This window comes from Megascapheus bottae, chromosome 1 (assembly GCF_031878675.1).
Source record: "Megascapheus bottae isolate mThoBot1 chromosome 1, mThoBot2.hap1, whole genome shotgun sequence".
Classification (NCBI taxonomy): domain Eukaryota; kingdom Metazoa; phylum Chordata; class Mammalia; order Rodentia; family Geomyidae; genus Megascapheus; species Megascapheus bottae.
In genome coordinates this window covers 52,962,277-52,984,186 of record NC_143509.1, presented here as the reverse complement: position 1 = coordinate 52,984,186, position 21,910 = coordinate 52,962,277, and the positions used below count along the sequence as shown (strand labels likewise).

At 41.6% G+C, this 21,910-nt stretch overlaps 1 protein-coding gene across 1 annotated transcript in view; it reads left to right on the top strand.

Moving 5' to 3' along the window:
- The window catches only part of Xxylt1 (xyloside xylosyltransferase 1), a 123,518-nt gene that overhangs the window by 18,213 nt on the left and 83,395 nt on the right, over nucleotides 1-21,910 (top strand). The gene's annotated exons all lie outside the window — the stretch shown is intronic.

Sequence of the window (21,910 nt, the reverse complement as noted above, 5' to 3'; positions counted from 1 at the left end):
AAACACTGTGAGCTAAACAGTTTGCTGTTCCTGGCCCCAGGGACCTGGGCCATAGCAACCTGGGCTACAACCCTGACTCTCCACCTTGTTCAGAGGTCCCCTCCCCAAGCTTTAGTTGTTGATCTGTTTGCTTAGTTTGCTAATCCGAGACAGATTGGATTAGATAACGCCCTATCCAAATGACTGATCCTGTTCTGTCTAGTTTGAGCCTATATTTAGTTTGGAAAGAGGAAATTTAGATGTGAGAGGTACAAATTATGGACCTTAGAAGGCTATTTTTGAAGCTCTGCCATACACTAAAAAGCTTTTCTGAGCTTCTTTCCCTCCCAGGAATAAGAGGCACAGTCATCCCGTATGTGATAGGTGCAACTTGGGAATTACTGGCAGATCTGGGCATCCTTGATTGCAAGTTTTGGAGAGGGCCTCATGTAAGATATGCCCCTAGCTTTCAGACTCTCTTCCTATTGACTCTTGGTTCTTGGGCCTGGATATCATCCATTTTCTCATCATGGTAAGCCATGACCTTAGCCTCTTAGGGGAGAGAAGAGGTATTCTGGGGTCTTAGAATATTTTGTGTACGTCGTGGGACTTAAACTCAGTGCTTGAACACTGTCTTGAGCTTTTTTGCTTAAGACTAGTACTTTATCACTTGAGCCATAGCTCCACTTCTGGCTTTTTGATGGTTAATTATAGATAAGAATCTCATACTTTCCCACCTTGACTGGCTTCAAACCATGATCCTCAGATCTCAGCCTACTGAGTAGTTAGGATTACAGGCATAAGCCACCAGAATCCAGCTCTGATTGACATTTTAGAGTTTTAGGCATGGTTATTGGTTTCCTAGACTTTAGGGATGGCCCTTGTTCTGCAGCTAGCCATATACCTTTCTTTGGCATTGTGTCTAAACCTCAGTTTCCCCATATATAAAGTGAAGTGCTCTACTGGGAGTTTATGTTATCTTCTGCAAATTCAGCATGTGTATGAATCCCCCTTACTTTGTGAAGTTCTGTGAATCTAGGGCATAGTTTGACCCTCATCCCACTCTCTTGTGCAGCCTGTTCCACTCCTCGCTCAGTCTCTGTGTGTATCAGATTTGGGTATAAGATTCTGCCATGACTAAAAAACTTTGAAACTGTTCACCTAGATGGACCAAAGGGCCTGACCAGTTGTTTCATCCTGCATATATGATTCCAAGAGACAGCAGGAGATTCAGGAGCAAGCATGCCAGCCTTGCTATGCCTTATTCTGTTAGTCAGTTGCCAGGTCCCTCACTGCTCATTTGGTGAACTGTAGGCCAAGTTGTTGTTTATGGTGCCCAGCAGAGGCAAAAGCCAGCTCTCCTGTTTTGATTTGCAGGGAAAACAAGATACCCCTGCCCCAAGCTATGGGAAAACCAGATGGTGAGTCATAAAGCCACTCTGGTCTTTTCCTATTTGCCCTATCTGGTAGCCTGGCATTGATTAGGGGGTCTTTTCAGAGAATAAGCTATGGGGAGAGCTTTGCTGTGGATGAAGATGGTTGGCCTCTCCAAGGCCTGGACCAGAGCCTCCCTGGTGTGCAGGAGGGGGCGGAGGGAGGTGTTTTGGCACAGACATCACATCTTTTCTCTTTATTGGGGTGATAATATATGTCTAGAGATTCTTTTCTGCCTATGGCCAAGGTCCATTTCCCAAGGAAAGAGTTGTTAGAGGAGTTACCACAACTGGATTGTCACAAAATGAGTTGAGCAGTACTGCTGTTTCCTGTGGTGTCCGGGGTGTGTGCTGTTAGGAAATCTGGCGGCTGCTCAACCCTTGGTGCTGTGGTTCCCACTGGGCAGGTCATTTGGAATTCCTGCAATTTTCGGAAGAACACTTTGTTTTCAGACATCATTAACGCTGTCTTGAGTTGGTTATGGTTTTTTATTGGTGTCTTTTGTGTTTATTCTTTTAATTATAGAAATTACTGTTGTTTTATGTTTTGGTTGATGCTTTTGTTCTTGTATAATTGTTGCATTCTTGCTCATTTGGTTATTTCATTTTCTTTTCTTGCTCTTGTTGTTTTCTTTCTTTCTTTCTTTCTTTGGCTTCCTTTTTGCTCCAGGAAAGTAAGGATTAAATGGGAGGGGCCTGAGCCCTTGACCCTGCCTGGAATCAGAGTCAGCTGATTGTACAGTTGTGAATTTAGATAATGGTGACTAGGGTTTCAGAAACACAAGTTATTTTTCTACATTTGAACTTCTGTTCTCTTCCCCTTCTATAGAATACTGGTCACTGTTCTGTGGCTAAACTATTATTTTTCTCCTCAGTTCCTCCCTGGGGCTAGAGGATTGAATTAGGGCCTTGTAAATGCCAGACCAATGTGCTACTTGAGCCATATCCCCAGGCCTTTTTAATTCTCCTCCTCCTCCTCCTCCTCCTCCTTCTTCTTTATTGTCAGGGTAATATATAGAGGGGCTACAGTTGCGTTCATCAAGTGGTGGGTGCATCTGTTCTCATGTTTTTGCCCCTATCTCCCTCCCACTACTCCTGCCCAATCATCTTGTTTCTCCCTGACTCTTCTTTTTCTATTTTAAGAGTAGTGATCAGCTAGGTGCTAGTGACGTATCCCTGTAATCCTCAGGAAGCTGAGATTCATGGAATATGGTTCAAACCTAATCCAAGCAGAAGAGTCTGTGAGACTCTTAAATCCAACTAACCAGCAAAAAGGAAGAATTAGAGCTATGGAGTCAAGTGATAGAGCACCAGCCTTCAGTAAGAAAACTAAAGGGCAGCATCCAGGCCCTAAGTTTAAATCTCAATACTGGCATCGGTCAGCCAATCAGTCAATCAGTGATGTCATCCATGATGACAGGGTTTTTGACAGTGGTAAAGTGCTGGTTCCATGACATCACTTTGGTGATCCCGGGCACATGACACACAATTGGTGATGTTGACTTTGATGGCATGCTTCATGTAGCACTTGGGTTTTTCCACTATAAATCTTTTTCTTTTTCTTACCTCCTTTTTGTATCGTAATATGTGGAAGGAAGTCACTATGTGTAGACCATGTTTAAAGAATATGGATGGTGGAAGGATGCATGTCCTCTGCCTGGACTCATCCCATATGTCCTATTGTGAATTTCAGGATCTCAGAGATTTTTTTTTCTTTTTTTTTTGGTTGGTTGTGGGATTTGAATGCTGGGCTGCCACCCTACCCCTTGAGCCACAACGTACGACTTCCAGTTTTTTGATGGTTCATTGGAGATAAGAGTCTCATGGATTTTAATGCCTGGGTTGGCTTTGAACCACAATCTTCAGATCTCAGCCTACTGAGTAGCTAGGATTACAGGCATGAGCCACCATGCCCACTGGATCTCAGAGATTTCTAAGAATTACTCCCCTAGAGCAAGTACCGTTTTATTACACAGGTTGAACTCATAACTGTGTTTGGGCCTCCCTTGATTTCTAGGCCTAGTATGTACAGGTTGCCTATTCCAGGCAGCTGTGAACAGGCTGGAAGGGGAGTTGGTATATCACAGAGTGTGGAATGACCTTGGAAAGTCACTAAAGAGGCCATATGGTTCTGCGGTTGAGAACTTGGTCCCGGGACCCAGATGCATGAGTTTGTGGCAGCACAGCTAACTAACTGTCCAGGCAGCCACATTTCAGAATGTCTCATTTTTCTCATTTATAAAGTGACGATAACAATACTTCACACCTCATGGAAGTAGTTATGAGAACTAATTGAGTGGATAGGTATAACAGGTTTACAGCAGTGCCTGAAGCAGGGCGAATACCTAAGTATTAGCTAAGGAGCCTCATCTTTCCATCTCACTCTTCTCTGCAAAATGGAGCTAGTATAGACCCGACTGCAAGGATTAGGGATGTGATGCCTATGACTGTGCATGGCTTTGTGCCTAGTGTGAGAGCCCAGTCACTGTTGTTAGTTATTGTAGTGGTGACAATGAGTCAGGTCTCCAAACACAGCCCATGTTGCGTACAGGGCTGGTGTTCTCAATGTTTTTAGACTATTCACTTTTGCCTTTTGGGAAGAGATTCTGACAAGGCATTTTCTTTTGATAACAGCACAATACAACAGGCTGAGTAAGTTAGAAAGAAAAGAGATTTATTCTGGCTCACAGTTGTAGTCCAGTGTGGAGAGGCTACATCTAGGGGTAGCCTTACTGTCAGAGTCCCAGGGTGACAGATCATCACATGAAAGAGACAAGATGCATGTATATGTGCTGTGCTTTCTCATCCTCTTCTTATGGGGGTCCAAGTCTAATCCTGATTAACTCCCAAAGACCCTATCTCTAAACACTGTAATCAGATCGTTTCTACTCTTTAAATAGCTTGCAAGGAGGATAAAACTCCAACATAGGTTTTGCAGGGAGCAAACAGCTATAGCACATTCTATGTTCCATCCTGGGCAAGACAGGTCACCTTTTGTCCTCAGGGGAGAAATGATTAAGGCCTTTTCCCCTTGGCCCAGGACCTGGGTACCTGAAATCCAAACAGTCACCACATGTGATTATTATTGTTACCATCATCCTCATCCCTTTGTGCTTCCTAAGGAGATCAGTGTGATACAAAGGTCAGGAAGATGCAAAGTATGGCAAAATCCTTGAAAATGTATAGCTTACAACCTAATCCTTTTTTGCCCCCAAATCACTTTCTTTCAGCATACTGTGGTGTGTGTACCTGTAGAACAGAACAACAAAGCTAGCTGGTGGTGGTGACCCAGTCCTGTTCCTAGTCCTATATCCCCTAGCATTGTGGGAGCCAGCATCTTACTCAGCAGTCTGGAGATAAGTGATTGTACTCTTCAAAGGGCATTTTTGGGCCAGTTGTACAGATGGGAAAGGTTACTTTAAAAGTCAGGTTATTCGTATATGGAGCGTCTTAGCATAAGTTCACAGGTCTGTTTACATGCCAGAGAACTGAGGTAACCCAGGAAGCCTACAGGCTGGGGGTAAAAATCCACCTGAAGTTTTGAGTAAAATACCTGAAGTTTTCTTGGCTCCTGTGGACAGAGACATTTAAAAGGTGAACATTTAATGGCATATAAGAAGAAGAAAATTTGGACAAACAGTGCACATTCCATTTATCCATTTACTCATGCTCCAAACACCAAGGAAATGTGTGTTTTTTTGAATTTTTGAATTTTTTTTCTCCCTTAAGCAAAATGCAACAGCTATAGTAAAAGCCATATTTGGGGTTTATTTTTTATACTTTCATGGCCAACCACAGGAGGTGTTTAGTTCTTCACTGTCCCTTCATTTCAGCTTCTTGGAACAGAGGTGGTTTCTAACTTTGTTCAATATGAAGCTTAATCAGGACCTTGTTCTATATGCATATTCAATTAGTTGGCCTAAGACAGATTTGTTCATAATGGAACAGGTCCTACAAGAGGATGTGAAAACATTCTGGAATGTAGGGTGTGGTGAGACAAGAGAGGTATTATGGTTTAGATAGAAGGTGGCTCCAGAGAGTCATATGTGAAAAAATTTGATCCCAAGGTGGTGATGCTTTTTAGAGATAATTAGATCATGAGGATGTTAACCTCACCAATGGGTTAACCTACTGATGAATTTATAGCAGAATGTGAAGAGTGGGGATAGGTGAGGGGAGAGGTGAGGGGGGTTAGAGGGGGAGAGGGGAAGGGGAGGTGAAAGGGGAGTGGGAGATGAAACAGAGGGGAGAGGGGAGAGGAATCCAGCCTGGTTGGAGGAAGGAGGTCACTGGCAGATAACTTGAAGAGTAAATCTTGGTTGATATAACTGGCCTGTGTCTTATTTGTGGACTCTACTTATTTATAAGAACTAAAGGAACTGTTGTATGTAATCCCTCAGAATCTTCCCACCCCAGTCAGTCTCAAGGGCCTGGAGAAAGCAGACACAGAAGCCTACTCAGCTTGCTGGTGTAGTGTGGATGCAGTTTTCTTGTGGGTCTCTGAGAGTCTCACTGTGAAAGATGCTGTGGAGCTACTTACATTTGGGTGGAGTTGCCTGAAGAAAGATGATGGTTTGATGAGGCTCTTTCTGATTTTCACCTCCTGTTCTATAATATAGGCAAGAGAAGAGTTGCTCTACTTTGGATCCTGCCCCATGGCAAGGCAAGAGTCTGCTTCTAGGTCTTGGCTGCTAGTGGGTATATAATCCCTGGGTAATGCCTGAGCATGGCTTTCCTTCTTTTTTTTTTGACACATTCGTTTTTATTTTTAATATATTAAAAAGCAACATGGTACAAATGCTGTGGTTGGTTAATAGTAAAAATTTTTAGAGTGAGTTTTTATAAATAGCTCGGCAAGGAAACAGAATCAATACAAAAAAAGTGTTTGTTAATGAGATTTAAAATTTTCTAAATTAGAAAATGTTAACTTTCTTTCCAGTCAGTGTACACACACACACACACACACACACACACACACATACACACATACACACACACAAAAGCAGCCTGTACAAGCTCCACAATAAATGGTACCTTTGTGCCCTTATACCCATGTGCTGGGTACTTTGAAAAGTTAAAAATTTCTGAAGTCTGACTGATAGAGACAGTAGCACATAAAAGCTTCTAGGAATTTTTCCCAAAAAGAGCATTTTTAGTAAAAAATTTTTTTACTATTTTATCTGACTATGCATTGATATTTTTGTTCTTCAGAAAGAGAACTTACATTAATACTGTAATTTTTAATGCAAAAATATACAAGTAGAAATATTAAACTTCCTGAGTAGCCCATCTTACACAAAATATGATTTAATCTTTAAAAATCCTTAATTTGCTGGGTACTGGTAGTTCTAGCCCATAATCCTAGCTACTCAGGAGGCTGATACCTGAGAATCATGGTTTAAAGCCAGCCTGGACAGGAAAGTCTGAGAATTTTATCTCCAATAAACTACCAAATAAGCCATAAGTGAAGCTGTGGCTCAAGTGGTAGAAAACTAGCCTTGAGCAAAAGCAACTCAGGAATAGTGTCTTAGGCCCTGAGTTCAAGCCCAGGACCTGCAAAGAAAAACAAAAACAAAAAGAAACATTAAAATTTTTAAATAAAATAGTATGTGTATCTTCATATTTATGAGTCAAGCCGGACTAAAACTCAAAAGAACATGTTAAAAAATTTGTGCTAAGGCTATATTTACCCCGAAACATAATATGCTTCCTGAAACAGTGTTAATAAAATCAAATCACTGAAAAGTTGTATTTCCTTATTAACAAAATACAGCCATTTCAGACTACCAACTTGAATGCTTTCTATTATATCCACAGAGATTAACAAGATAATTCTTACAATACAAAATATAACAAAGACCCAGGTTTGAAAAGCTGGAAATGGTGCTGTGGCTCATATGGTAGAGCTCCAAGCTTGAGAAGCCCAAGGACAGTGCCCAGGCCCTGAATTCAAGCTCCAGGTCTACAAAGAAAAAAAAAAAAAGGTGTCTCAGAAACTTGTCAGAGAGAGAAGCCACTGGGCTGTTTCTGAGTGAGTTTTCTGTCCAAAAAGACATGTAATATTGCCAAATGCCCTCACAACTTAGAGACTTCAGGTGAAAAACTTTTGTTCTCTGAGCACAGGTTCTTCATGAAATGGGAATAATGGATGTACAAACCTCACCAGGTGGTGGTGATGCTAACAAAACTTGCCATTATTGGAACTACCTCTACCCTGCCATTGTTGCTATGGGCAGAATGAGCTTGACCTTTTGCTTCAAGTGATTTTTCCAGAAACTGTAGCTGTTAGGGTAAACTTAAACTCAAAATACTTGTGCTCAGCCAGAACTAAAACCTAGAAGCCAAGCGTTATAGAAGGATTGCACTCCTGTTAACTGGGACTGCAGAGTAGGAACACTTCTCACCCCACCAGCATAATAAACCTGAGTTCTCCAGCTTTTAGTGCCACATGCTTCTTCCTGGAGTGTTTTCCACAATAGTGAGACTAACTGGGAAGTGAAGAGCCATCTTGCCTGACTTAGGGGAGCTCAATAAATGGCAATATTAGGACATTTCATCCTGGAGGGTCAAATGCAGATAAGTGCCAATAAGTCCTGTGGCTCATAGTTTAACCTTGTGTAATCCAGCCTTTGTCGAAAACAGGTGACCTTTGGACATTTTGAGGGGTACCTGTTCGCAGCTGAGAAAACATGGTTTCACAGACCTCTAAGCAATGCTGCCCCAAAATAAGGGTGACAAGTCGCTTGCATGTGCAGCTTTCTCTAGTGGAGAGGGAGGGCAGGAAGAAGAGCCGTGGCCAGTCATCAGAGAAAGGCACTTCAAGTCAGTTCCTCTTCCTCACAAGCACAATCCATAGAGCCTGTATTTGACTGTGCCATTGAATTATGCACTCATTTAAGCTGGTCTACTTCTCAATTATTTGAAGTAACATTGGTCTACTCAAAGTTTCTTTGGATCCTGAGGTCAGAGACATTTAAAAGATGAGCATCTAGTAGCATACAATGGGTGGATTACCTTCCTGGTCTTTATTGTCAGCCAGTGGTTTCAGAAGAGGGTAATCTAGAGAGTAGCTTGAGAGTCCTGCCCTTAATCCTTATAGGGAACTCATTCTCCTCTGGAGGCCTCTCCTAGGGAGAAGAAACAGGTCTTCTCTTGGTGTCTGAAAGGCATTAAGGGTACAGTTGACCAAAGTTTAGCTGTTTTCTTGTGAGCCATGACCACAGCCCTTTGTTTCCAGGTGGCATTGAGGGATTGAGTAAGACACAATAGTGGGTGCCCATGGCCACAAACCTGCTCTATGTGGCCATTTTATTGTCTGGGGTTTAGTGTCACAGGGCAGTGTCCCTGCTCTCTTTTACAGCTTGTTTTATCTTGTGTTACTGCAGGTGAGTGCTGAGGTATTCATAATATCTCTGGTTTCTCTCTTGTTCCTTCTACCCTACCCCACCCCATCCCCACACCCAAGCCCCACTAATCTACTTCTATTCGGAGAGCCGGCTCTTGCTTTTCTGGCTTTGTTTTTCTTTCTAGTCCTTGTGATCATCTATAGAGAAGGTATTTGCGTTTTGGTAACCTCCTGTCTGCCTCACCATAATATAAGCTCTCCAAAGACAGGCACTTTATGTGTTTCATTCACTCCTGTGCTCCCAATGCCCAGAAAAATACCAGACATGTAGTGGGTGTCTGGTAGATCTCTACCAAGTGAATTATGAATGAACACTAATGAGTTACATATAATTAGCTACTTTATTTGGAGGACCGCCTGAGTTTGTTAGGGCTTTCTTCCTGTCTCAACTGTTTCTCCTAAGTCTATCATGGAGGTGTTTGGGGATGAGATCCAGCAGCTTCTAATAAATTACAGACTCTGGATGTCCCAAGCAGGTGGAAAATTCAAACTCACAACCAGAGATTGAGTCTGAGCCATTCAGTGATGGGCCCCCACGTAAGAAAGCACAATGGGCTCTGACTCCTGGTATGACTGGAAGGCTTTAACTGCCAGCATTCAACATGGTGCCAGGGCAGGAATTCTCACGTGGAAGAAAGCAAAGGAAAAAAAACAAATATTCAGGAACTTTGCTTAATGAAAACATCTGAGTAAATAGTGAACAAAGGTTGTAAACATGTCCACTGTTGAAATGAAAACGATTTTTCTGGCAGCTTCCATGGAGAAAACCTGTGACATTTGCTTTTCTTTATTATGAAGAGGGACAGCTGAGCATATTTGTCATAAAAGGCTAAAAATAGTAATGTGGTACAGACCACTTTCTACAAATTTAATGCCAGGGGCTCTTTCTCAACTAATGGAAGTCGTTGCCATATTGGTTGAAGAGTGACATCATTCCATTTTGGTCTCTCTCCCATTGGCTGTTAGCCTTTTAACTTTCCAAGATCCTCTTGAAAATTCTTGGAGAGAAGGGCTACCAAGGACCAGTTCTTGAAGGCTGAGGACTAAGGAGTAAGACCTAGTCTGAGGCTGGCTGCAGGCTCGGCAGGTGGTATCAAGTTCTAAATGTATCACCCACTGTGCTCCCAAGCACTCCTGAGGTTAACATTCCTGTACATCTCTTTGTCTGTGGCTTTGTGCATTGTCCCCTGTCAGAAGAATTCCTAATTTGCATACCCAAGCCATGCATGTCCTTGCTGCATGATCAGGTCCTCTGACCAGATTCAGCTCCCTTGGCTTGAATCTTGTTTTCCACTTACTGATTTCTAGATATCTTTGAAATGTTCTGGATTCTACCTGAGCAGAGAGAGAGACAGAGAGGCAGAGAGACAGAGAGACAGAGAGAGAGAGAGAGGGAGATCCTGCAGGGATCTGGTGTCTCAACTTCCCTTTCCTGGTCTGCAAATCTTGATTGTAGGTGTTGGCCTCAAACATGTGTTCTGTTATCCTATTTCATGGCTGGAGCACTCCATAGGGCAGTCTGTCTAAGCTCAGTGTTGCTTGCTGCCTGTGGTTGGGCCTTGGGGGTGTGAAGACCCCTGTAGAGACCCAAATCAGGCAACACATGACTGAGATTGCATATGCTTTAACTTTTTATCAAATTTGAAATACTTTGAGTGGGCAGGGGGTAAGGATGCCCTCCACCTATTCTGGGTGGTCCCACTGAGTCAGATTGGCAAGAGAATATAGGCTTTCGATAATAAGTCTTATCTGCTCTAAACCTGGACCTTTCAACTTACTTCTTGTGTCAGACTAGCTTGTCATCTATGCCCAGGATTTCTGTTTGCTGAGCAGGCTGAACGCTATTCTAATCTTACACTTTCACCTCTGGGATAAGTGAAGTACTTGGGGGGAGGAGGGGGAGAGGGAGGGAGAGAGAGAGAGGAGGGGAGGGAGAGAAGAGAGATTGAGATTCTCTCCTGCATTGAGTTAGGAAGGCAGGTACTCTATCTATCTATCTATCTATCTATCTATCTATCTATCTATCTATCTATCTATGTATATATGTATATATAGCACTGTATTTCTTCATTGTTCACTTCAGGTTTGTTCAGTAGTCAATTAATCTCAGACCTGTGAAATGGGGGAGATTAGTAGTTCTGGGGATCAGAGGGAGCTTCTGATTGTCAGCTAGCTTGTTAGATGCTTCAGGTAAACTTCCTCTCACATCTTCTGGAGTGGCCTGGCACTCATCTGATGTGTCCTGAGAACATCAGGTTCTCATGTCTTTTTCAGTCCTTCTCTTCCTTTTCAATTTTATGAGAAAGTGAGATTTATGTAAAGCCACTGCCTAAAGGATGGTTTACTACTGGGGCCTCTTGGGAGACCTTGAGTGACTCCTCTTTCTCTCTCACCTGGGTACCTTTATCTAAATGTCTCTGATTTTTCCTCACTTCAACAGCTTTTACAAAATGTTACTTTCCTCTTGCTATAGAATTGAAGTGTGTATGAGTTTTCTGTTTGTTATGATGGACCTTAACAGGCACTATTTCAGATCCTGATAGATAATCACCTCGCCAGCCTGTTGGTCATAAATTGTTGATTTTTTTTGTGTGGGGGGGTAGTGTCTTTCTCCCTCTTGGACATCTATCTGCTGTTGTCTTATGAGCATCCCTGTGATAGATGCCCGCTATAAGGAATCAGTGTTTTTGTCCAGCTTCCAGAAAAGATGGAGGCTCCTCAGCCACACAGGTGAGAATGGATGTGGGTCCTCATGCAGTTGGTCTGTAGCCAAGACTTTGATCGCAGTCTATAGGCCAGAGGCATCCAGCTGAGCCATGTCTGCATCATCTCAGAATTTAGACAGTGTTTGTAGTTTTTAGCTGTTAACTTTTGGGTTAACCTGCTTTGCTGTGCAGCAGGAAATAAACTATCTCAGCAGAGTAGCAACCGAGAGCCATGCATGGGAGGGTGCTCAGACATACCTTTTTTAAATGTTCCTAACGAGTCTGTAAAGGTCATGCCCATGTAACTACCAGGGAAATAAACACACTGAACCCTTCACTTACTTCCTTACATCCCTTATGACTCTATGTATTATCAGTCATCCTATCTCCAATCTATTGTTTTTCCTGATGCCAGGATTGGAACTCAGAGATTTGGCTTGCTGTACTTACATTACTACTTGAGCCACATACTGCCAACCTGGCTTTTTGTTAGTTATTTCAGAGATGAAATTCCAAAAACTTTTCTTGCCTGGGCTGGCATGGAACTCTTATTCTCCAGATCCCAGCCTTCTGAACAGCTCAGATTATAGGTCTGAGCCATCTGTACCTGGCTATCAATTTTCAGTTGTCAGTTTGTGAATCATTGTACTTTCTATCCCTCCTCCTTACGTATCCCTTCCCTGTATATTAGAATTCGAGCATCATTCAGCCTTATGTTCTCTAGGGTGATTAATAACTCCAAAATACTATGATTAAATGAGGTTGATGAAATGAATTTGATGACTGCATGAACCACTATAACTACAGTCTTGACTTAGACTAGGCATATAATTTTTTAAATTAATTTTTAAATTAATCATTTATTTTTAAGGTTTTTTTTTTTTTGGTTTTTTTTGGTGACGGTGGTTTTTCTTTTAGTGAACTTCCAGAGGAGAATGCATCTTTGGCTAAGGAATTTGGGAAGACCTAGTAAAAGCATTTGAGAAGGCCTACTTTTTTTTAATGATATATAATTATTTCATTTATTTTTTGATATTTTTTATTGTAATTAATAAAAGAGTTACATGATATTTGCCAGATAGAAGGTGCATTAATTCACATACATTGATACCCTTTTACATGTCTTGGTCCCCATTACCCTCCCCCCCATCTTGTTTTCCCCCCTTCCCTATCTGATTTCAAATAACCAAATACAAATATATCCAATATATCAGATAACAGGCCTACTTTTTTGAAACTATGCATCTTATATAAGGCCGACCATCTGTGCATACCAGAGGGCAAGGACCTTCATTTGTCAGCCCTGTTTTCCAGGGTAACCTCCATTCTTCTGGGGTAAAAGGGCAGGACTTGCTGTTTCCTGTGTAATTCAACAGGTGGCATCTGGGGTCTCATAGGCCTTGCTGGCTTTCATCCATGGGAGTTCTTATTAGCACCCGCTAGGCAACAATGAGCAACATTTCTGGATTCACAGACCTGGCTCTCCAGCTGCTCCTCAGTCTTGGATCCTTTTAACAGTCTGGATTGGGTGCTTCTCATCTCCCACATGTGGGCACTTCCCTTGGTGGCTCCTCCTGAAAGTGGCTCAGCCTGGGTTAAAACTCTGTATTTCTCTTCCTTACGGTCTGAGTTTCTTGGTGTGGGAGTCAAACTCAGGGACTTATACATGCTAGACAAGTGCTCTAACAGTTAGTGGTAATCCCAGACCCCCTTCTACTTTGAATTATGGGAAATTTCAAATACAAAATCAGAGGGAAGAGTATAATGAACTCCCCTGTAGCATTCACTGAGTTTCGGTTGATACTAGCTCATGGACTACCCCATCCCAATTCTCTTCTCACCTGTTGCCTTCTCTCCCAACTGGATACCATCTTACTTATTTTTTCTTATGTTCTTTGGTAAATACTTCTGAATGGGCACTTTCTTTTGTTCAAATATAGCATCTTTATCACATTTAGCAAACAAACAGGAATGTCTTGTAAGAATTTACTATCCATGAAGAAGTCACATGTTTCATGTCTCAGAAATGTGACTTTATACTTGAAATCAGAATCCAGACAAGGGCTACCTATTTTATTTTGTTGGCTCTTGAGTCATTCTTTTTATTTTTTGAAGTTAAAATTATAAATTATAAAATTATAAGTTGTAAATGAACAAGTACTTTTAAGAAGGAATCCAGGGATCCTTTACCCACTTTATCACAATGGTAATGTCTTATAAGATTATAATCAATACAACTATCTGGCTGTGGACACTTAGTCACGTATTGGGCACACTGCCAGGATCCCTCATGCTCTCTTCTAGAACCACACCCTCTCCTGCAATCCTCAGTGACCCCTGATGGGTTTTCTCATTTCCATGCATTTGCATTGTAAGCAGTTACATATATGGGATTATTACTGTCACTCAATATAATTCTCAAGAGAGTCATTCAAGTTACTGCATAATTCATTCCCTTTTAGTGCTGAGTATTAGTCTGTGGTGTGGATGTAGTAAAGTTTAACCATTAAAAGATGTCTTGATTGTCTCCAGTTTTGGCTGATTATGAATAACGCTAGTATAACATTTGTATACAGGTTTTTGTGTGAATATAAAGTTCTGTTTCTTAGCCTGGAGCATGGCCTAGTGATAGAGTGCTTGCCTAGCATGCATGAAGCCTTGGGTTCTATTCCTTGCTACCACATACACAGAAAAAGCAGGAAGTGGTGCCGTGGCTCAAGTGGTAGAATGCTAGCTTTGAGAAAGTTCAAGGACAGTGCCCAGTCTCTGAGTTCAAGCCTTAGGACTAGCAAAAATAAATAAATAAGCAAACAAACTAACTTTCAACTTCTCTAGGGTAGTTATATCATTTTATACTGCATACCTACTCCTCTTCCTTCCTCCCCGCCCCCTTCCAGTGTATGGTGTTTCTTGCATATCTCTTTTTTGAATGGTATTGGTTTGAACTTAGCTTTGTGCTTGCTAGGCTGGCATTCTACTACCTGAGCCATTCTCCCAGCCCTTTTTGCATTTGGTTTATATTTTGAATAGGCTCTTGCATTTATGCCTGTGCTGGCCTGGACTATAATTTCCTATTTATACTTTCTGTATAACAGAGTTAACAGGTAGGTGCCACCACATCCAACTTTTGTGCTAGATTCTTGCTAACTTTTTTTTCCAGGCTGGCCTCAAGTAATATCTTCTTATCTCCTCCTCCTAAATAGCTTGGATTATATGGACATGAGCTATGTCTGGCTTCTCATGCTTCTTTTAATTTGTAGATTATTATCTGTAGATTATGAATTAAATCTCTTATTTTTGACCTACCAACTGGGGATAAAAGTGTGTGCTCTGATGATCTCTCATGACTATGAAGATATGTGTGAAACTGTTTAATAAAATGTCCCTAGCTGGGACTGGCAGCACTTCCCTTTTGTATCTGAGATAGCATCTTCAATATGAACTGTGTGTCCTGTCTTCCATGGCCTGGTTGGATTCTGCAGGGCAGCTGGGTAAAGAAGGTTGTTACAGGTCAGGCATGTTAACATTCAGCTTAGTTTCTGAAGGATGTTGAGGATGGTGGGGTGTGTGACACTCAGATTTCCTGAGCATCCCGCAAAGTCTGTCATTCTCGCCTACAGATCTTTGTGCTCTGTGCATGCCTCTCTTCTGTCCAGCCTGGAAACTAAACCTGGGGCTTTTTCGAAGTGCTTTTCCCGCCTCCTCCTTTGTCCTCACCTCCACTCCTGTGCGGTGTTTAACCTGACTGTAATTTCCACAGTAGGTTGTCATCCTTCCTTTTCCTTAGCTGAACAGTTGACTGATGCTGCAAATTGGTGTCCGGCCTTGTTCCAGGACTTGATGTGACTAATGCATCCCCAGGTTGCTTGCTGACCTCATATAAGAGAGACAATAGCTCCCTGGCCTTGTTCTTTTCAGCATGGACGATGACACTCCCGGCTGTCATGGACAGGGGCTGATGGAAACACTTAGGAGAATCCTGTTGGAGACATAGTGGAGGGAATAGGTCTGTTAGGCCACTTGCATCTCACTTTATAGGCCTAAGTGGCTGCCAGGTCACTGTTTGTGTTTTAGGAAATGAGGTTTTCATTTAGTTGGATTCACTTCGTTGTGAGTTTTCTCATGCCAATTCCTCTTTGCATTACTCTGGATTCCAGGCCTGGGGGTGGGATTGTGTCTCTGCCCTCTGGAAGGATATGTAGACCTCATAAAAGTTTTCAGTGAGATGTATGTGGTGGTGGGTCAGGGGGTGGGGAATGGGGTGTTGTATAGCTATTTTAACAGGCAAGGGGCTATTTAGGGCCCAAGAATGTTAAGTTCCCAGAGTACACATGTGTATTCTGTAATGCAAGACAAAAGAGTGACCAGTAATCACAACCAGAGGGTAGGCAGCAATGTCCTTGGGGCTGTTCTGCATGGCACCTTCCAGATGTTTGTTTCTCTGTTTCCACTTGTCCTTTCTTTTCTGGGAACAGGACTCCTAGGGATCCCAAAGAGTGTGTGTTTTCCAGCTACCACCGCGCTCTCTCTAGGTCTCTCAGTCTCCTGGTCTGTCTGTCTGTCTGTCTCTTTCTCTCTGTGTGTCTTTCTGTCTCTCTTTCCCCTCCTTTCCTCCCTCTCCCCCTTTCTTTGTGTGTAACTTTTTTTTATGGGTGCTCACTCTCAGATTCCTTCACAATTCTGTGTACTCATATTATAGCTCTTGTGACACTTTTATTAACACCTTACAGACTAGGACATTCTGTGAGAAGTACCAAGATGTATCTTCTTGGCTCAGCCTACACAGAAAGAGACCCCAGCCTCATTCTAATGATCCTATTACCTTTATTCTTGCTACTATCTCCTTGGGTCAGGTCTTTGTTGCAGAAGACTATAGTAGAAAAGAATATAACAATTTAGAAAAGGCTCACATTGTGCCTTACTACATGTGTGACTACTCCCTATAAGGGTGAAGGCAGGTAGTAGCCGTCCACTCCAAAATATAGAATGATAGGAGAAGAGCAGAACTGTTGCTTGGGCTGGCAGATTCCAGGGCTTGACACCTTTGTCAGGAACAGAAACTTGAGCAGGTTTTTTTCCTTCCTTCAGTGCTAGGGTTGGAATTCATGCCCTTGTCCTTCCTAATGTGTTCTTACCACTTGAACCACACACCCAAGGAACTAGGAGATTCTATAAACCTCAGGAATTTCATTGAGAGTTATCCTGGCCATGTTCAGTTTCATTATTTATTTTTAACGATGTTGAATATTCAATCCAGAATAACAACAATAAGCAAACCAAGTGCAATGAATGAGAACCAGTAAAAATAAGACACAGCAGAAATAGCCTTTAAAGACTTCAGATGTTTGCAGGGATCAGATAAAGATTTTTTTTTTTAAGTATACTGATCATGTTAAAAAAAAAAAGATAAAGACAAACTTGACAGTATCTCTAGAAGCTGGGTGCCAGTGGCTCAGGCCTATTATTCTAGCTACTCAGGAGGCTAAAATCTGAGGATCACAGTTCGAAGCCAGCCCAGTCAGGAAAGTTTGTAAGACTCTTATTTCCAATAAACTACTCAGAAAATGCTGGAAGTGGTGTTGTGTCTCAACTGGTAGAGTGCTAACCTTGAGCACAGAGAGGCTCTAGGCCCTGAGTTCAAGCCCCAGGACCAGAAAAAAATATATGTTTATATGTGTTTTTCATATATACATACATATGTATGAAACTAAAAAGTGACTAATATTTTTGAAAAAGAACCAAATAGAATCTTTTTTAAGAACTAAAGAGTTCAGCAACTGAAATAAAAAAGTTATGGACAAAATTTCTGTGGACAAAACCACATGGATAACTGCTTGATTGTTTTCTATAAATTAAAATGAGTATTTTAGAAGTAATTTATAGATTTGTAAATCGAATTTATCCCAATTTTATTCTTCCAAAGTATGTTTCGTAAAGGAATTTTTATTTCATTTTAGACCTTTTAGTATGTGTTTATAAATACATTTACCAACATACAAGTTTTTTTTTAATATAATTGAAATCAAATTCTTCAGATTTCCCTGAAACTTGCTTTTGTTTCACTTGTTGACATATTAGACATTTATACCATCTGTACCAATTGTAGCTTTATCACACAGATGAAATACATTTATTTATTTTTGGCCTTTTTGTTGTTGCTCAGAATTGGCTAAAAATTGTTGACATGTATGCCATGCATACCTCTATACATGTAGAACACTACATTTGTTAAACGTCAGCTGACTTTGCATTTTCTGTCTTGTTAGGTATTGTTGACTTGCTCTCCAGGTCACTCATGGTGTTTGTACCCATCTCTCTTTCTACCTTCCACCAGCAATGAGTGAGCTTGTCTGTCCCTTATGCCCTGGATAGCTAGGTATATAAGCAGACTTTTCATCTTCGTCAGTTTGGTTGGAGACAAATTGTATCATAATAAATATTAATTTTTTTCCTCTTATGAGGGAAACAAATATTCTGTATGGTTTAAAAAAATGACTGAATGGACCAGAGTATAGCCTAGTGGTAGAGTGCCTGCTTAGCATGCAAAAAGCACTGGGTTTGATTCCTCCGTAATACATACCCAGAAAAAGCCAGAAGTGGCACTCTGGCTCAGGAGGCAGAGTGCTAACCTTGAGCAAAAAGTGTTCAAGGACAGTGCCTAGGCCCTGAGTTCAAGCCCCAGGATTGGCAAAAAAAAAAAAAAAAAGACTGAATGCCCTTGTCTGAACTGTTTTATGTCTTCGTCCATTTTTTTTCTATTAGATTCTTGACTTTTTTTTTTAACTGTTGTCAAAGAGTTCTGTATTTATTAAGGAAACAAGATCTTTTTTTCATGTTCTTTTTAATTTTTTTTTGCCAATCCTGGGACTTGAACTTAAGGCCTGAGCACTGTCCTTGGGCTCTCTCAAGGCTAGAGCTTTACCACTTGAGCCACAGCACCACTTGCAGCTTTTTCTATGTATGTGGTACTGCGGAATTGAACCCAGGTCTTTGTGCATGCTAGACAAGCACTCTACCACTGGGCCAAACTCTTGGTCCTATTTTTTTTTTTAGTAAAACAGTACTTTATTTTTTAGTTTTAATTATTTTTAAATCTATAAAGATGAGAGAAAAGTTTATTAGTGGAGAAATAATGGCAGAGAAAGTGAATGTGGTATATACATGTCATGGAGAAGATAGGAAGGAAGCAAGATTTTTGGGGGGGGGGTCACAGTCATATTTTCTTTTTGCATGAGGCTGGGTTGCTGAGCTTTTATCCTGCCTTTAGTTAATTCATGAGCCCAAGTAGGAAGTCAGGGTTTCTCAGCAGAAGCATCTATTAAAACTGTTAAAAGCTCCTGCTACAGCACGAGACACAGGGGACCCTGGGGCTCAGGGGTTCTGGGGGTCACAGCTCTTTACTGTGATATGCTTAAACTGATGAGGGGCTGATGGAGCCACGGAAAAGGAAGCCAGCTGACACCCTTTCCCAGTCCAGTTTAGGCAGGAGTTTACAGGCTGGCTGTACCTCTCAGTATAATCCCAGATTCCTGCCCATGGTGTTTGTAAGAGTTTCCACATGAGCCAGCTGACAGTATGGTCAGTGAATGCTGTTTACCAAAGCTTCTGCCTGGGAGTGGCAAAGTTGATGATGAATGGCAGCGTCCATATCTTGTGGCAGGTTTCTTGGTGAGCACTGGCAAAAGCATTTTCCAAGCTTGACTTCATAGTCAACTCAAAATGGATTGAAGACTGAGTCCCAAAACTACGAAGCTGCCAGAAACAGACAAAAACAGCGTAGAGGTACTTTATTGTAAGTTCATGAATGGATGGGGGCATATGTGAGCATTTCTGGAGATTGCAGAATCATCTGGTCAGGTGCTGATGATAGGTAAGTAGGGTGAATACTGACAACATAGATTTCACGACCTTGACCTTTAGGAGCAGATGAGAAATCTTGACCTGGAAGTAGTGAGAACTGTGAGTCTGAATGGAGTGGACATACAATCATTTTTTCTTTTGCAAGATGTCATTCATTCATTCATACCAGGTCTCACTGTGTGGCCCAGACTAACTTTGAACTTAGGATATTCCTTTTCAGCTTCTCATATTCTAGGATTTCAAGTGTTTGTCACTTTTTCAGATTTGTTTTATGATACCATAGTATGACATTCATGAACATCTTCAGGAGTAGTTTGTTTCCCAAGGAAAAACATCACAATAACATTTAAAGATATGATGCTGCAGATATTTGATGCATACCCTGTCCTTTGAGAATTCCCTCTCAAAAACCAAAAACCCCAAAATATTCAAATAACATTCCTGTGTGTGGTGGTGATGGTGGTGGTGGTGGTGGTGGTGGTGGTTCTTAGGTTTGAACTCAGGACCTGGGCATTGTTCCTTAGGATTTTATTCACCTCAAAACTAGCTTTCTACCATTTGGGCCACAGCTGCATTCCTAGAATTTGGGGGGGGGGTAGTTAATTGAAGATAAGAATCTCACAGAGGTTCCTGCTTGATGTGGTTTCAAACTGTGGTGCTTACATCTCAGTCTATTGAATAAATGGGGTTACAGGTGTGAGCCACTTGTGACCAATAATACCTCACTTTAACTAAAAACAAATTTCCCAGAAGAAGATGCAGACAAGCTGCTATTGTTTTAAGAGTTAATTGGGCCATGTAAATTCATTGTCGGTTTCTACCCAGAAGTTCAGAAAATAATTGCCTGGATGCAAGTTAATTTTTTTTTTTCACTCCAAGGTGGTGGTGCTCTGGGGTAATTGGCAAACACTGGCTTTTCAAAAGGACATGCCGGTTCCAATGCCGAAGTCTTTCCTCCGCCAAGTCCCCTGCCTGTCCTCAGATGCGCTGCTGCTTTTTAAAAAATTTCGATGAAGAGACAGTTAATGACTTGTTTAGCTGACAATTATAGCATCATCTCATTCAGTATCCCTTATTACTCTGGCATCTTAGTTCCTGCAAAGCACTTTTTAATAATCCCCATGTTCTTGTCTGATGTGACTCTTAATTTTAAATTTTGTACATGATTGGGCCCTAATTCTTAATGCAGTAGGGAAGTTATAAAAAGAAATGACAAGCAAGTCATTTATTCAGAGTTAAAAAGCAAAGGCCGAGGTTCATCCATCCTCAGCTTTTCATAAGAGTCCAGATTTATGTCACTTGTCTCTTCTGCATTAGGCCCTGCTGTATTGTGTCTCCCAAGATCTCTGGCTCCTACATCATATATGCTGGGGCCGATGGTACTGGGCCAGTGTTGCCAGGATGGAGAGGAAGTAAAGGTCCTTGTTGGGGGTGTGCATGGCCTGTGGTTAAGAAATATCAGCAGCCTGCTGCCTGCCACTGTGTGACATGAAGAATTTCTAGCCAGGGATCTCTTTCTACAGCTGTGTAATGCCCTACAGTAGCCCTTAGCCATAGGTAGCCATTTACATATAATTAATTAGAAGTAAACAGGATTAAAAAAGAAGCTCATGCTTATAATTCTAGCTCTGTAGGAGGCAGAGAAACTGTGAGGATTGCCATTTGAGGCCAGCCCAGGGACCATCCCCCCAAAACCCCTAAAAAATGTCTGTAAGGCTCCCATCTCAATAGATGGGCAAGGTAGTAGCAGTACTTGGCCTCAGCCTACAGCACGAAGCATGAATGAGAGGATTGCAGTCCAAGTTGCATCCCATCTCACAGTTAAGTAGAGCACTAAGGGCCCAGGCATGACTCAAGCAATAGAGCCCTTTCCTTGCAAGTGTGAAGGCCTGAGTTCAACCCTAGTTTTTTTTCCCCCTCCTCCAAATTCATTACCTCAGTCCAGTTAGCTGATTTGAAATACTTGGTACTCCAGCGTGATTAGTGGCTCCTGTACTGGCTAGCACAAATGTAGAACACTTCTATCAAAACGTAAAGTCCTACTGGATGGCATTGAAATTCAGGACTTGATGGCTTCCTAGGTGTTATGAGAGGTCAGAATTTGGGAGACTGCTCATAAAGTTTTTGAGAAGTTTAAATAAACTTACCGGTGGGAATCATACCAGGTAATGAATGGTACATAGTAACTGCTCAATAGATGGAATTATTTACTGTTATCATTTTATAAGGAAGGAGAGGCTCTGGGATTCTTTGACTCAGTATGATCTGCGTGATATAAACCCATGTTGTACCTCAGAGTTCTGGCATGTCTCTGTCAAGTTAAGTGACACAATTGTTGTGTAGAAGCTTGATTATGGAGGCAAATCATCCTTTCATATATATTTCAGGATATGTAGCGTTGCATTAGAGAGTGGAAGAAATTTTGTCCTTTCAACCTCAGTATTCTGTGACTTGGATACAGTGCACAATGGATGGAACAGTTTAAGCTGTTGAACTCTGAGTTGGAGGGGCCCCTTTGATCACCCAGT